At 43.8% G+C, this 14,797-nt stretch overlaps 1 protein-coding gene across 13 annotated transcripts in view; it reads left to right on the top strand.

Annotated features, from left to right (window-relative positions):
* The window catches only part of MYO1H (myosin IH), a 147,086-nt gene that overhangs the window by 74,411 nt on the left and 57,878 nt on the right, over window positions 1-14,797 (top strand). The gene's annotated exons all lie outside the window — the stretch shown is intronic.

Raw genomic sequence — 14,797 nt, forward strand, 5'->3', positions numbered from 1 at the left:
TCAGGATTGTTTGATAGGCAAAAGAATGATACAGTGACACGAGTCGTTTTAGGTGATCTATGAAAACCCGTGACTATCTGTGCCTGCTGGTTTGTTCTGGAAACCCACCATAAGAACAGGAACGGGTGGGGGATGCCCCCACCTTCTGGAAACATCCCTAGGTGGTGTATACCCTGCAGTATACAGCGTAGAAACCATACGAGCCGTGTTTAGGTCTGTACATATCCCTCTCCGATCAGCTACATCTGTTAATCTGACGAGAATTTCCAGAGAGCTAGAATTTCCCCCCATCATTTTAGGGAAGGATCCTCTGGTGTTAAACTGTTTTGCCCCATCGAGAACATCTTAAACAATGCTGTAAGATCTTTCTCTCCCAACCTTCTCTACTAACAGGCTTCTAGGTCTCTCGGCCTGAGTTTGTAGTTACGGTTGTAAATGTAGACGTTACAGGAATATACACATAGCCCTTCGGGGCTTGGCAGGTGATCCCTCAACGATGGAGGGAAATGTTTCAAACTGAGGTTATTAAAGATGGCTTTTTTTTCGGTGTCCGCCTGGGAGATAGATGGCCCTTCACTACGGGAGCTGCCCTGCTCACTAACCGAACTGCAGGCCGGATTTCTGGCCTGAACCCAGACGTTTGAGGGCCTCATAGGGAACCTGACAGGCAATTGTATTATGAAAGCTGACGTGCTGAATGGCCCGCTTTTAACGATATTCTTTACCTGTCTCCTTGTGTTAAAGTGGGAACGAGCGAAGGAGCAGAGTTAGAGGGTCGGTGAAGGCGGGTGGGGGATGGCAGGTGGAATAAAATATCGGGTGGTTTCATGTGTGGAGCTGATGTAGACTGTGTCACAAGAAAGGGTCGCACAGAACAAATCTCTTTTGTTCCCTGTCATCTTTAAATGAGTGTCAAAGTAGGCAGGGGGGCTTTGACCGTTAACCGCACAATTTAGCCGGGCCCGTTGTGTCCTGCGGGCCCCACCTCCTTGGAGTTTCTCAGATTAGAAAAGAAGGCCCCAGCCCCTTATAAATGGGCCATCTCTTGTTCTTTGTGTCCAGACTGCCCAGTGTGAAATCCACAGTGACGTTAAATGTTTTCTAATGAATAATTCCTGAAAGAAAATGGAGGACTATATGTGTAATGGATTGTAGCGCATTAAAATGTTTTGTTCGGCGCACAAAAATGTTGTCCTTCACAAGCACCACGATCGTTGCAAAAAGGCCTTTGTGACGGACCTGTTTCAATGGATTATCTGCAAGCGTTTCCATCCCAAATGGGAATCAAAGGCCGCCTTTGGCAAACTAATGTTTTTCAAGATGGCAGCCATGAAACACATTTAGTATTTAAAGTTGCGGGTTTTAAAGGAATGTTTGAACTCGGGAGATTTTCTCACTTACTTTCCCCCCTTTTGATTTGAGAAAGTGAAGCGGCTCCCCCCGACCTCTGTCCTGTTCTGGCGGCCGAATGGTCACCCTTGACAAGATTCGTGGAACCTATTTCTTGGAAACAAGCAAGAGGTCCCAGGAATGGGTGGTGGGCGCTTTCTCTGTGGCTAAGCTTCGTACGTGTTTTCCTCCTCCTCCTTCTGGATGGGTGTGGATAAATAGGAGATTGCAGGGGATTTCAAATGACGCCTTGTTGTGAACTTAAGTTCCCAGTGGTTTCCACTGGGAAAATGATTGGGATTTCAGTGGCTCTTCAGTGGCTCAGTACAGAGACACCTGGGTTAGTGGGCCGGCTCTGATGGGCCGATAACAAAACTAATGGGAGTTTCTGTGCTTCTTGAATCCGGGTGATGTCGGCTTCAGAGTTTCACTGCTCTTAGATTGCCAGTTAGCCAACCACCGTGGCAACGGTCTTCTCTTTCCCTGTCTCTGTCTCTGGGACTTTACTAATAGTGAGGGAGCTGTGGTTTGCTGATGCCAAGCTCTGTGAAAGGTGGAGTTTTCCAACTCTTTGGTTATCTGCCTTCATAGGAGAGAGGGCCGATGTGTTTGTTCGCCAGAATATGTCTCCTTGGCTCCCATGGAGGATGTGTGAAGTGTAGCCAGAAACATCCACCATGTAGCTTTCCTCCGTGAAAATGATCATAATGAAACATCCTCGGAGGAAAGAAACATTCCGCTTCTGTGAATTACAGATGTCAACAGAAGAAGGTCTTAATGGCAAGACTCTGCCTCACATCCTTGTGGATCTTTAAGCTTTAGACATGGGACTACCCCGGGGCTCCGTGTTGGAGAAATAGAAACAAAAGCCAAAGCTTCTGGAAAATACCACGGAGAGCGGATAGATTCTCCTTGCCAACACACGAAATGTTAACTCCCATCTGTCCTCTTTTGACTTCTCCTATTTGCCATCTCCACCAGCTTAAACGAATTTAAGGAACAAGGACCCTAAACTCCTAGGAATTTCCATAGGAAACAAGACCTCGCAGCAATTTGGTTTCCCCACCTACAAATTTATAAAGACTAAGTGAACGTAATGAAAGCCTCCATGGAGTTCATCGTAGACACTCCTGTGTCATATTCTTTTCCTTGAGAGGACACACAGCAGAATTAGGACATGTGAGGTTTTAGAAAGGCTTTTTCTTGTGGGATATAACCCACATACCGAAACGTGCGAAGCATAAGTGTGCAGCTTAAGTGTTACAAGGTCCACACCTAGGTAACCACCGTCTGGGTCAAGACCTAGCACTCCAGAAATGCTTCACGTGCCTTTCACTCAATTTCCTTCATATCCACTAAAGAGAAGCACTCCTGGGATTTTCCTGATTTGTTTTGGAATCATTTGCCGAGCACTTAGAAACAACAACAGCTTGTTTCACAAGGTGGAAGCTTCTAGATGAGTCTAGCCTGGCTACACAGAGATGAGTGTCGTTATGTCTTCATGTGTGTTACGAAACACAACCAGCAAACCCAGTGCATCACTGTTTAGATACAATCACTTAGGACGAGGTAAAAGTAGACTGTTCTTAATCCTGCCTCAGTGCATACACACAAGCAAAAATCCAAACTGGAACGAAAGTAGGAAAGGCGAGACTTAGACGCAGCAGACATCACTACTGAAACGTACAAGATTCACTAACAGTTGTGGGGTTTTTTTTGGGGGGGGGGTGGGGAGGGTGTTGGATCGCTTTCCGTTTGAGTTTGGAAAGAGAAAGCAGTCATCCCATGGCGTTTATCGCGCAGCTACCAAAGACTTTGTCATTCGGTCAGCAAACCCGAGAGCTTTTGCCCACAAACCGCAAGTCGCGAAGTAATCGCTGGGGGGATATCAGGGTAAGCCGTGTGTCCTTGGTTATTTGGTGGAGGGAGGGCGGGGCTCCATTGTCCGAGGTTTACCGAACCGACCTATCCCTGTATTCAGTATATGGTTTTAGAATCTGGGCTCCAGTGTGAGCCAAAACATCCTCTTTTTTTCCCTTCTGAATTTAAATCTGATTATTTAAAAAAAAAAACACCAAAAACCCCGTATCCACTATGTTGTGTTTGATTTCATTGGTTGCAAACGATAGAAACGACCCTCACCAGTTCCAAAAAGGAATTACCTTTTTTTTTTTAGAGATTCCCCAGTGCCAGCGCATTTCGTATGCGTCCTTAACTATGGCTACATCCATGTGCAACATGCAGCTTTGTTTTGCGTGGGAATTGACTGCATGCGAGTTAAACGGCACATTTCTTTTTTTCCTCATAAGGCATCTAATCTCTTTCCACGATGCCGTGAGACTGTTCCCCAGGGTGCTCCTCTCCTGCCCAGTCCCTAGTGGTAGATACTGAAGTTGCTTCCGAACCAAGAGGTCAGCAATGGCTCTTTTGCTCCTCGACACGCCTGCGATCAAGATCTAAGCGCCTGGAGCGCAGAAACGGGAAGTCTGAGCTTTCTTCCACCTCCTCCTGGCTAGAGCTGGGGACGTGTTGTTGCACTGTCCCGCCTGAGGCCTTCCAAGTCGGGAAGAGGACGTACCTCCAGGGGAAGTCCAAGGAGGAGGCACAGGTCCTGGGAGGGCACCACAGCGTGGGGGGAAAAGAAATAAGAATTCTTGGGCTCGGTGTCTGACCGATCAGCGGGGAAAGTAGACACGAGAAATGGCCACCTGCCACCTGCACCTGCCACCTCCTATAACTGCATCTGGCCCATGTCCCGGTCCAGTCTGGGTCCATGAGCACCCATAGGCATACATAGTTTGTAATCGTAAGGCACAGGTACATCTGTGTTCTGTTGGCCTCACTTAAAAGGGAGAAAGCATTGGTTATATGACCTTCAGAGGCATTATTTTAACACAGGACAGGGCTGCCTGTCTAAGGGGTGGCCGAAATGTACAACGCTCCTTGTACATTTGGTTGCAATTTCACCTCAGCCTTGCCAGCGTTAATAATACAGCTCAACAGGGGGCATGCTTCCTTACTCTAATGTTACTGCAAAACTAGAACTGTTTCTCAGGGCTGGGGTGGTATCTAGGCAAAACCAAAGTAGATCGAGCTTCTATCTAGGAAAGTGGCTTTGGAATTTTCTTCTGAGTCCTTTACTTCCAACTCTTCTGTCCCGGGGGCACCCGGAGCCTCCCCGGAGGATGGTGAGCTTAGAGCTGGGTGCAGGGGGTCCGGAGTCCAGCCTTTGGTATGAATCCTGCCTCCCTCATTTACCTCCCCTGCATCTCGGAGAGTTTAGCACAAGTTTTCCTTTTTGAAAAATTAAGGTAATAGCAGTTACCTCAGAGGGGCTTTCTCAGGATTTAATGAGGATTAAATGAGATGAGGCATAATAATAATTGAGGCTATGGGCCCAGCACCAACACATGGGGTGCATCAGTGGCCCATCAGCCGCGATAGTAAAAGGGCGAGCTGCTTCTGTGAACCCCCCATCACCCAGACGTGCCTTCCCCAGGACTCCTCATGCTTTTTCTTTTCAGTTCGCTTCTTTTGCCAAAACTTCTTAAAACTGTGTCCTGTCAGCCTTCATTTAAGCACTACCATTTAGCTCAAAGCAAAGGAACCCAGAGGTGAATTTTTAGCCAGCGCTAAAGCTTATCCTAGCCGGGGAAAGGTTTAGAGAAGTTGTGGGGTGGGACAGTATCTCTTTTCCACACCCCTCAAGTGGAACCACGTAGGAATACTTGCAACAGCTCTAGAACTGGCTCGAGACCATCGTAGCTGGAAGTTTTATTTTGTGGTTTAAGTAGAATGAGCAAACCTACTCAAGGTTTCAGAACTATCTCCTTGCCATAGCTCTGGATGCAAGACGAATGGGTGATTTTCACTCAAATGCAGATTGACCTAATTATAAATTCAAAGAGAGCATTGAAACAGAGAAAAACACTTGGATTTGCTCCATAAGAGCCCAAACTGGGGCGCCTGGGTGGCGCAGTCGGTTAAGCGTCTGACTTCAGCCAGGTCATGATCTTGCGGTCTGTGAGTTCAAGCCCCGCGTCAGGCTCTGGGCTGATGGCTCAGAGCCTGGAGCCTGTTTCCGATTCTGTGTCTCCCTCTCTCTCTGCCCCTCCCCCGTTCATGCTCTGTCTCTCTCTGTCCCAAAAATAAATAAACGTTGAAAAAAAAAATTAAAAAAAAAAAAAGAGCCCAAACTGAGACTGAAGTGACAGATGTGGGTTGAATCCCAGCTCTGCCTCTTACTGGCTATAGAAAGTCATTCCTCATTATCATTACATCTATCTGTATTTTATTATCTACTAACCCCGGCAGAGGGGCTAGGTTTTATTCCGTGACCTATCTGTAGTCACTCCTATCCTTACGACAAATCCATGAAAGAAATCTTATGACCCCACTTAGAAATGAAAAATGGGGGCAACTGGGTGGTTCAGTCGGTTAGGCATCCGATTCTTGATTTCAGCTCAGGTCATGATCTCACAGTTCATGGGATCGAGCCCCGCATTGGGCTCTGTGCTGACAGCATGGAGCCTGTTTGGGATTCTCGTTCTCGCTCTCGCTCTTGTTCTCGCTCGCTCTCTCTGCCCCTCCTCTGTTCTGTCTCAAAATAAATACACATTAAAAAAATTTTTTTTCAATGTTTATTTCTGAGACAGAGACAGAGCATGAGTGGGGGAGGGGCAGAGAGAGAGGGAGACACAGAATCCGAAACAGGCTCCAGGCTCTGAGCTGTCAGCCCAGAGCCCGACGTGGGGCTCGAACCCACAGACTGCGAGATCATGACCTGAGCCGAAGCCGGACGCTCAACCGACTGAGCCACCCAGGCGCCCCTAAATATACATTTTTAAAAAATGAAAAATGATTTGACTATTTAGTTTCAAGGAAGAAAAGCCCAGGCAGATGAACTTGAGAGTTTATTTTGTTATAGATCACAAACTCCAAAGGGTGGAAAAAGAAGTACATAGTGTTGGAGTTCTAGACCCCATAAAGGAAAAAGTCATTTTTATATAATAAAGTTCATCAGGTATTTCTCTGCAGGAAAATCTCCATGAGCAAAATCAAAAGACAAATGACAAACTGGGAAAAATATTCCCAGCCCATAGCAAAGGGCTGATTTCCTAACTCCACAAAGAGGCCATTCAAGTAAAAGACAAAACTAAGTTCCTTATTAGAACCTAAGGAAGAATATAAGTGGGCAGATGATAGAAAAAAGAAATACAGAAGTCCAAGAGACATGCAAGTATAAAAAAAAAAAACCAAGAAACCTACAAAATGATGCTCCCGCCTGCTTGCAATTCACAAAATGCTCCCGTCGCCACCTATGTGGTGACCAAGAAAAGAACTCATAATAGCAGTATTGGAGAGAGTTAGGGGAAAAACTGCATTTTCACACCTGCTTTGTTGGAGCGGAAGTTGGAGTGATGTTTCCGGTGCACGTTGGCTAAGTTGGGTCTCCAAGTTGTCTTGTGATCCGGGAGTTCCTTCCTACTGGTTCTCTCACGAAACAAAACAAAACACAACACGCCGAGCCGTAACCGGCAGGATGCCCATTACAAATGGTCTGTGGCACCACAAACTAAAAATAACCTGAGGTCCATCTGTAGGAATGTCAGCTCCTCAAGGACAAGGCTATTTTTCCAACTTGTCCACTGATGCATCACGAGTGAGGTGCCTAGAACAGGATCTGACACAGGAAAAACCGAGTTCCTTGAATGCTGGTGGATGAGTGAAGGTAGTAAACAATGAGTACGCCGTCCTAGAAAGAATGAGGTGGTTCCTGCTGATCCTGAAAGCTATCTAGAGCTATTAAGTGAGAGAAAAGCAACATGCAGTTCGCCACATGGGACTCGGTTCTGTCTGTATAAATAGGAAAATGTTACGGGTGTGTAAATATTCAGGAAGGACAGCCCTAAACCTTTGGATGGGGAGAGGGACTGAGGTTTAAAAAGATGAGAAAGCCTTGTTTATTTGAGGGGGACCGCGTGGCATTTAAAAATTGTGCGGATGTATTTATGAGGGTTTCCCCGACCCCCATGCACATGCATACCATGTGGCGGGAAGTATGGCCAGATCTAAAATGGAACCGAGAAGTTATGGGACAATTAGCGTCTGTCTGTCTCTAGGACTGCCCAATACATGTCTTTTTGTTTGTTTGTTTGTTTGTTTATCTTTGAGAGCAAGAGAGAGAGCACGAGCAAGTGGGGGAGGGACAGAGAGAATCCCAAGCAGGCTCCGCACTGTCAGCACAGAGCCCCATGCTGGGCTCGATGCCGCAAAATGTGAGATCGTGACCTGAGCCGAAATCAAGACTCGGAGACTTAACCAACTGAGCCCCCCAGGTGCCCCCTCCAACGTCTGTGTGTTTGCATCTACGTGCATGGCCAACATCACTGTGTTCATAACCTTGTTATTTTTACATCCCCATGGCAAAAAGAGTGGAGCCTCTTAGATTCCCCGGGCTGGATTCTGTGGTCTTGTCTAGGTCTGTTCCCCTTCCCAGGGCAGAGCCATGCTCTGGCCCACCTGTGACCAGTTCAACTCACCTCTTCAGCAGGAGTGGGAAGGGAGCAGATTCCCTTGGAATGGAGTGGAGGCAATTCCTGTCACCTGTACCATGCTGAGGTTCAAAGGGGGCAATGACATAGTCAAAGTCACATAACTACACAGCCGTGGGACTAACCTTTAGACTGATCCAAATCCTTTCTGTAGCCTTCCTGTCACTTAACTTCTGTTTCTACTTTCACCAAGGGAGGAAAATACCATCTATGGGATGAGTTGTCATGGATATTCCATGAGACAGATATTTGCAAACTGCCCTGTTACTGTGCATGGTAGATATCCAGTGAACTAGAAAGGGCCATTACCCACATCAAGAGTCCCTCTTATCAGCAGGTGGAATACATTTGGGTAAACCGGTGTTGATTATCTTTCTTTAAACTGATTTCTCCGAGACCAATGACTTGAGCTGCTGTCCCTCCTCTCTGAGTTCTCTAGATTGTTTCCAGTCTCTACAAGGCACAGAACTAGCATGAAATTGTAGTTCACTCAGCACACTTACTGAGGCAAGAACTGAACTAGAAGCTGGGGACACAACAATGCGCAAGATTTACTCTTGAGAGTCTTCTAGAAGGAATCAGCCTAAGATCAAGAAATCATCTGATTAACTGCAAGTTGTAGACAGTCCTATAAAAAATGGGGTGCAGGGATATTGAGTATTGGAGACATTTACCTATCTCTGATTTTGAATAGATAATACAAATACACATACAAAAGTCAACAAGCACAAACAGGTTTATGGTCAAACTGAAGCCTCCTTTTCCAGAAGCAGCCACTGTTGCCAGTTTCTTGGGCATCTTCCAGGAAGATTTCATGAATGTACATGTATGTGCGTGTATATTTCCTAAAAGTGGTAACAAGCCATTCAGAAGATTCTTTACCTCTATAGTATTCCATTGTATCGCCTGGACCACAATTTAATTTACTTGTTCCTTATTAGTGGATATTTATATTTTGTCTAATGAAAAGGTTAGAGGGCTTATCTAGAGGATAAATATCCAGAAATGAAATTATTGTCTCAAAGAATAGTTTTAAAAATATCTTATCAAATTATATTTCATAGAGTTTCAACAAGGTATATAACCTCTCACTTAGAATAAATGCCAGTATTTCTTTGCCATACTCTCACCAAGTATGTTCTCAAACTTTTATTTGTCAGACTGCCAAAAACGAAAAACAGTAGCTCAGTGTACTCTAGTAACATTTTTCTTCAAAGCGGAGTGGTTTTTTTTCTTATGTTTGAAGGACAAGTCTTCATTTTCTTTGCTGTGAATTGTTTTTTAAGCTTTGTCTAGTTTTGGTGTGTATGTATGTAGGGGTGTTGGACTTTTCTTATTGATTTATAGAAGCTCTTTATATATTAAGGGATCCCGTCATTTGTCTAGAATGTGAGTTGCAAGTATTTTTTTTCCAAAATTCTTTTTGTCCTTTGACTTTGCTTACAATTTTTTTTTTTGGCAGACATTTTTCTGTTGAACTGGTGTGTGTGTGTGTGTGCACGTGCATGTGTGTGTGTACCTTCCCGAATTTTTTTTCCTCAGAAATCTTTTCTTTATTATTTTTTAAATTTATTTTTAATTTTTTTTAATCTTTATTCATTTTGGGGAGAGAGAGAGACAGAGCATGAGCAGGGGAGAGGCAGAGAGAGAGGGAGACATAAAATCTGAAGCAGGCTTCAGGCTCTGAGCTGTTAGCATAGAGCCCGGTGTGGGGCTTGACCCCATGAACTGTGAGATCATGACCTGATCCCAAGTCGGATGCTTAACTGACTGAGCCACCCAGGCGCCCCTAAATTTGTCTTTAAATTTACATCCAAATTAGTTAGCATATAGTGCAATAATGATTTTGGGAGTAGATTCCAGGGATCCATCCCCTTGTATAACACCCAGTGCTCATCCCAACAAGTGTCTTCCTTAATGCCCATCATGCATTTATCCCATCCCTCCACCCACAACCCCCCAGCACCCCTCAGTTCTCTGTATTTAAGAGTCTCTTACGTTTTGTCCCCCTCCTTGTTCTTAGATTATTTTTGCTTCCCTTCCCTTATGTTCATCTATTTTGTATCTTAAGTTCTTCAGATAAGTGAAGTCCTATGATATTTGTCTTTCTCTGACTAATTTCACTTAGCGTAATACCCTCCAGTTCCATCCACGTAGTTGCAAATGGCAAGATTTCATTCTTTTTGATTGCCGAGTAATACTCCATTGCATATATATACCACATCTTCTTTATCCATTCATCCATCGATGGACATTTGGGCTCTTTGCATACTTTGGCTATTGTTGATAGTGCTGCTAGAAACATGGGGGTGCACGTGTCCCTTCGAAACAGCACACCTGTATCCCTTGGATAAATACCTACTAGTGCAATTGCTGGGTCATAGGGTAGTTCTATTTTTACTTTTTTGAGGAACCTCCATACTGTTTTCCAGAGTGGCTGCACCAGCTTGCCTTCCCACCAACAATGCAAAAGACATCCTCTTTCTCTGCATCCTCGCCAACATCTGTTGTTGCTTGAGTTGCTAATGTTAGCCATTCTGACTGCTTCCTGAGTTTTTTAAAATCATACTTAGAAGAACATTTCTTACCTTACCTATATTTTGTTCTAGTACCTTTATTTTTTAACTGTATTGTTTAATGTTTGAATCTTTGACTCATCTGGAATTTGTTTTGGCATAAAGTACGAGGTAGATATCCAAACTTTGTTTTTGTTTTTGTTTTAAATAGAGCTATCCAGTGTCCTAATGCTAATTTTGAAAGTTAGGCTAATAAAGGTATAATTTATGTACAGAAAATTTCATCCTCCTTAGACCAGTAGCTCTCTGAGTTTTTACAATTGTATAATGCCGTTTACTGAATAAGGCATTTTCTCACCGCAAATTTAATGCTACCTTAATCATTTAATAAAATCACCTATAAGTTTGAGACAAGCTCTCCCTTCTCTATTCAGTGAAACTGAATTGGTTGTGCATTCGTGTGCAATCATATGCTGTTGGATTAATGTAGCTTCATGTTTTAATATCTGTTTAGGCTTGTATCTTCCCACTGATCTTTTTGTTTATTTCAGAAATTTCCTGGATAGTCTCACTTTTTCAAGATGAACTTTATTTTTTTTTTTCAACGTTTATTTATTTTTGGGACAGAGAGAGACAGAGCATGAACGGGGAAGGGGCAGAGAGAGAGGGAGACACAGAATCGGAAACAGGCTCCAGGCTCCGAGCCATCAGCCCAGAGCCCGACGCGGGGCTCGAACTCACAGACCGCGAGATCGTGACCTGGCTGAAGTCGGAAGCTCAACCGACTGCGCCACCCAGGCTCCCTTCAAGATGAACTTTAGACTCAAAAGACTTTAGACCCAAAAAATCATGGCAGTAGTTTTTAAGTAATCTCTCTGCCCAACGTAGGACTTGAAATCCTGAGCCCGAGAACAAGAGTCTCATGTTCTATGGATTGAGCCAGCCAGGTGTCCCCCAGCAGTAATTTAAATGGGATTCATTTAGGGGCACCTGAGTGGCTCAGTCGGTTAAGCGTCTGACTTTGGCTCAGGTCATGAGCTCGGCGTTCGTGGGTTCGAGCTCCATGGGCTCTGTGCTGACAGCTCGGAGCCTGGAGCCTGTTTCAGATTCTGTGTCTTCCTCTGTCTCTGCCCCTCTCCAACTCATGCTCGCTCGCTCACTCTCTCTCTCTAAAATAAATATTGAAAACATTTTTTAAATAAATGGGATTTATTTATTTTATAGATGAACTTAGTGGAACTGATACCTTTGTGATGTTGAATCTTCCTAAACAAAGACATAGTGTGTTTTTCTATTTGTTTAGCTTTTCCTTTGTGGTCCTTAGGGGGGTGTTAAAATTATTTTTATATAAACTTGACACGTTTTTTGGTAAGATTATTTTTATATTTCAACTCTGGTGATATTTTAAGTAGAGTTCCTTCTTCAGTTACAACTTTTAACTAATAATTAGCTGGTTACGCTAAAGCTATTTCTTTCTTTTTAAACATTTTTTGTAATGTTTTATTTTTGAGAGAAGATTGAGAGAGAGAGAGGGAAGAGAGGGAGGGCCAGAGAGAGAGGGAGACACAGAATCCGAAGCAGGCTCCAGGCTCTGAGCTGTCAGCACAGAGCCTGATACGGGGCTCAAACTCACAAACCGTGAGATCATGACCTGAGCTGAAGTCGGACGCTCAACCGACTGAGCCACCCAGGCACCCCAAAAGCTATTTATTTCTGATGATTAACTTTGTATTGGGCCTGCGTTTCTATATCATGTATAATTTTTGGTTGATTTGCTTGGATTTTCCATAGAAGCACTCAGACAATCTGCAAATACTTTTATCTCTTTTTCTCTAGTATTTCTGTTCCTTTTTACTTCTCTTGTCTACTTGCACTGGCTGGTACCTCCAGAACAATGTTAAATAGGATGATAAAGGACATCCGTGTCTACTTACTTACTTACTTATTTATTTGAGAGAGAAAGAGAGTGCATGAGTCGGGGAGAGTGGCAGAGGGAGAGAGAGAACTTAAACAGGCTCCATGCTCCGTGTGGGGCCCGATGCAGGGCTCGATCCCACGACCCTGGGATCATGACCTGAACTTAAATCAAGAGTCAAGACACCCAGCCAGCTGAGCCACCCAGGTGCCCCTTGTTCCTTATTTTGATAAGTGTGCTTCCATACTTACTATTAGGTATGTTTCTGCATTTACTATCAAGTATGGTGCTAGCTTCTTTTTTTTTTTAGTGTTAAGTATCTATATTTTTCTTCCAAGTTTTTAAGTTCCATGTATTGTTTGTGATAAATGTAATTACCAAGAATGAAAGTTGAATTTTATCAGGTGCCTTTTCAGAATCTTTAGATAGGTGTCATTTCTCATTCCTTTTTTAAATTAATATTATATTTTTTATTTTTTATTTATTTGATTATTTTTAAATATTTATTTTTGAGAGAGAGAGAGAGAGACAGAGTGTGAGTCAGAGAGGGGCAGAGAGAGAGGGAGACAGAATCTGAAGCAGGCTCCAGGCTCTGAGCTGTCCGCACAGAGACCGATGTGGGGCTTGAACCCACGAACCGTGAGATCATGACCTGAGCTGAAGTCAGACGCTTAACGGACTGAACCACCCAGGTGCCCCAATTAATTTATTTTTTAAATTTACACCTAAGTTAGTTGGCATATAGTGCAATAATGGTTTCAAAAGGAGTAGAATCCAGGGATTCATCCCCTACATAGAACACCCAGTGCTCATCCCAACAAATGTCCTCCTTAGTGCCCGTCACCCATTTAGACCATCCTCCCACCTACCTCCCCTCCAGCAACCCTCAGTTTGTTCTCTGTATTTAAGAGTCTCCTGTGTTTTGTCCCCCTTCCTGTTTTTGTGAGTGAAGTCATATGACATTTGTCTTTCTCTAATTTCGCTCCGTATAATATCCTCTAGCTCCATCCACGTTGTTGCAAATGGCAAGATTTCATTCCTTTTGGTTACCTGTAACGTTTCAGTCTTGATCGACTGATGGGGTCAATCTATTATGTATCTTTTCATCTTCTCTATAATCTTTTATTAATCTTTTACCTTCTTTATTCGTAGATTTTCTAATATTGAATTCTTATAATTGATTTTATTACTAAATTAATACTGACTTTCGGGAATACATCCCACTGGGTCGTGTTTTACCGTTCCTTTATTATTTGATTAGATTTTGTTTGCTAATCATTGAGGAATTTAGTATTGATGTACCTAAGTGAGGTTGGTCTAGTTTCTTTTACATTTTCATTAGAAATAGAGAAGGTATATACAACATAGGTATAAGTTAAAGAATATTAAACGCCTGTATGCCGCCACCCAGGGTAAGATATGAAGCACAATCCTTGGTTTTCCTGATAGTTTTATCATCGGTGCATGTATCCTCAAATAATATAGTGCTCAATTTTGTTTGTTTGGGACATTTGTTAAAATAGAATCAAACCGTATATATATTCTTATATGACTTGCTTTCTCTGAACAAGGCTTGTTTTGAGATTAAACCATGTTGGCGGACATAATGGTGATTCGTTCACTTTCCCAGCTATGCACAGCATAGTGGTTGCATTACACATCTTTGTTGAATCTTCCTACCCAGGATTTGGCATGTATTTCTGTTTCTCTAAGGGTTCTTCTGCATCCTTCTGGAGTGTGCTAAAAACAGCATGGATTCTGGAGTTGGACTCTTTAGGTTTGAATCTTGGTTGACCTATACTAGTTATCTGGCAAGTTATGGAATCTCTGTGTCTCACGCAGCTTCTCCACCTATAAAATGAGAGCCGAGGGGCGCCTGGGTGGCTCGGTCGGTTGAGTGTCCGACTTTAGCTCAGGTCACGATCTCGCGGTCCGTGAGTTCGAGCCCCGCGTCAGGCTCTGTGCTGACAGCTCAGAGCGTGCTTCAGATTTTGTGTTTCCTTTTCTCTCTGCCTCTTCCCTGCTTGCACTCTGTCTCTCTCTCTCAAAAATAAACATTTAAAAGAAGGGGGCGCCTGGGTGGCTCAGTCGGTTAAGCGGCCGACTTCGGCTCAGGTCACGATCTCACGTTCCATGAGTTCGAGCCCCACGTTGGGCTCTGTGCTGACAGCTCAGAGCCTGGAGCCTGTTTCAGATTCTGTGTCTCCCTCTCTCTCTGCCCCTCCCCTATTCACGCTCTGTCTCTCTCTGTCTCAAAATTAAACGTTAAAAAAAAAAAAAGAATGTCTAGATCCAGTGGGCAAGATATAGACTCTTAAATTTAAAAAGATACAATAAGGGGCGCCTGGGTGGCGCAGTCGGTTGAGCGTCCGACTTTAGTTCAGGTCACGATCTCGCGGTCCGTGAGTTCGAGCCCCGTGTCA

This window comes from Felis catus, chromosome D3, assembly GCF_018350175.1.
Source record: "Felis catus isolate Fca126 chromosome D3, F.catus_Fca126_mat1.0, whole genome shotgun sequence".
Lineage (NCBI taxonomy): Eukaryota > Metazoa > Chordata > Mammalia > Carnivora > Felidae > Felis > Felis catus.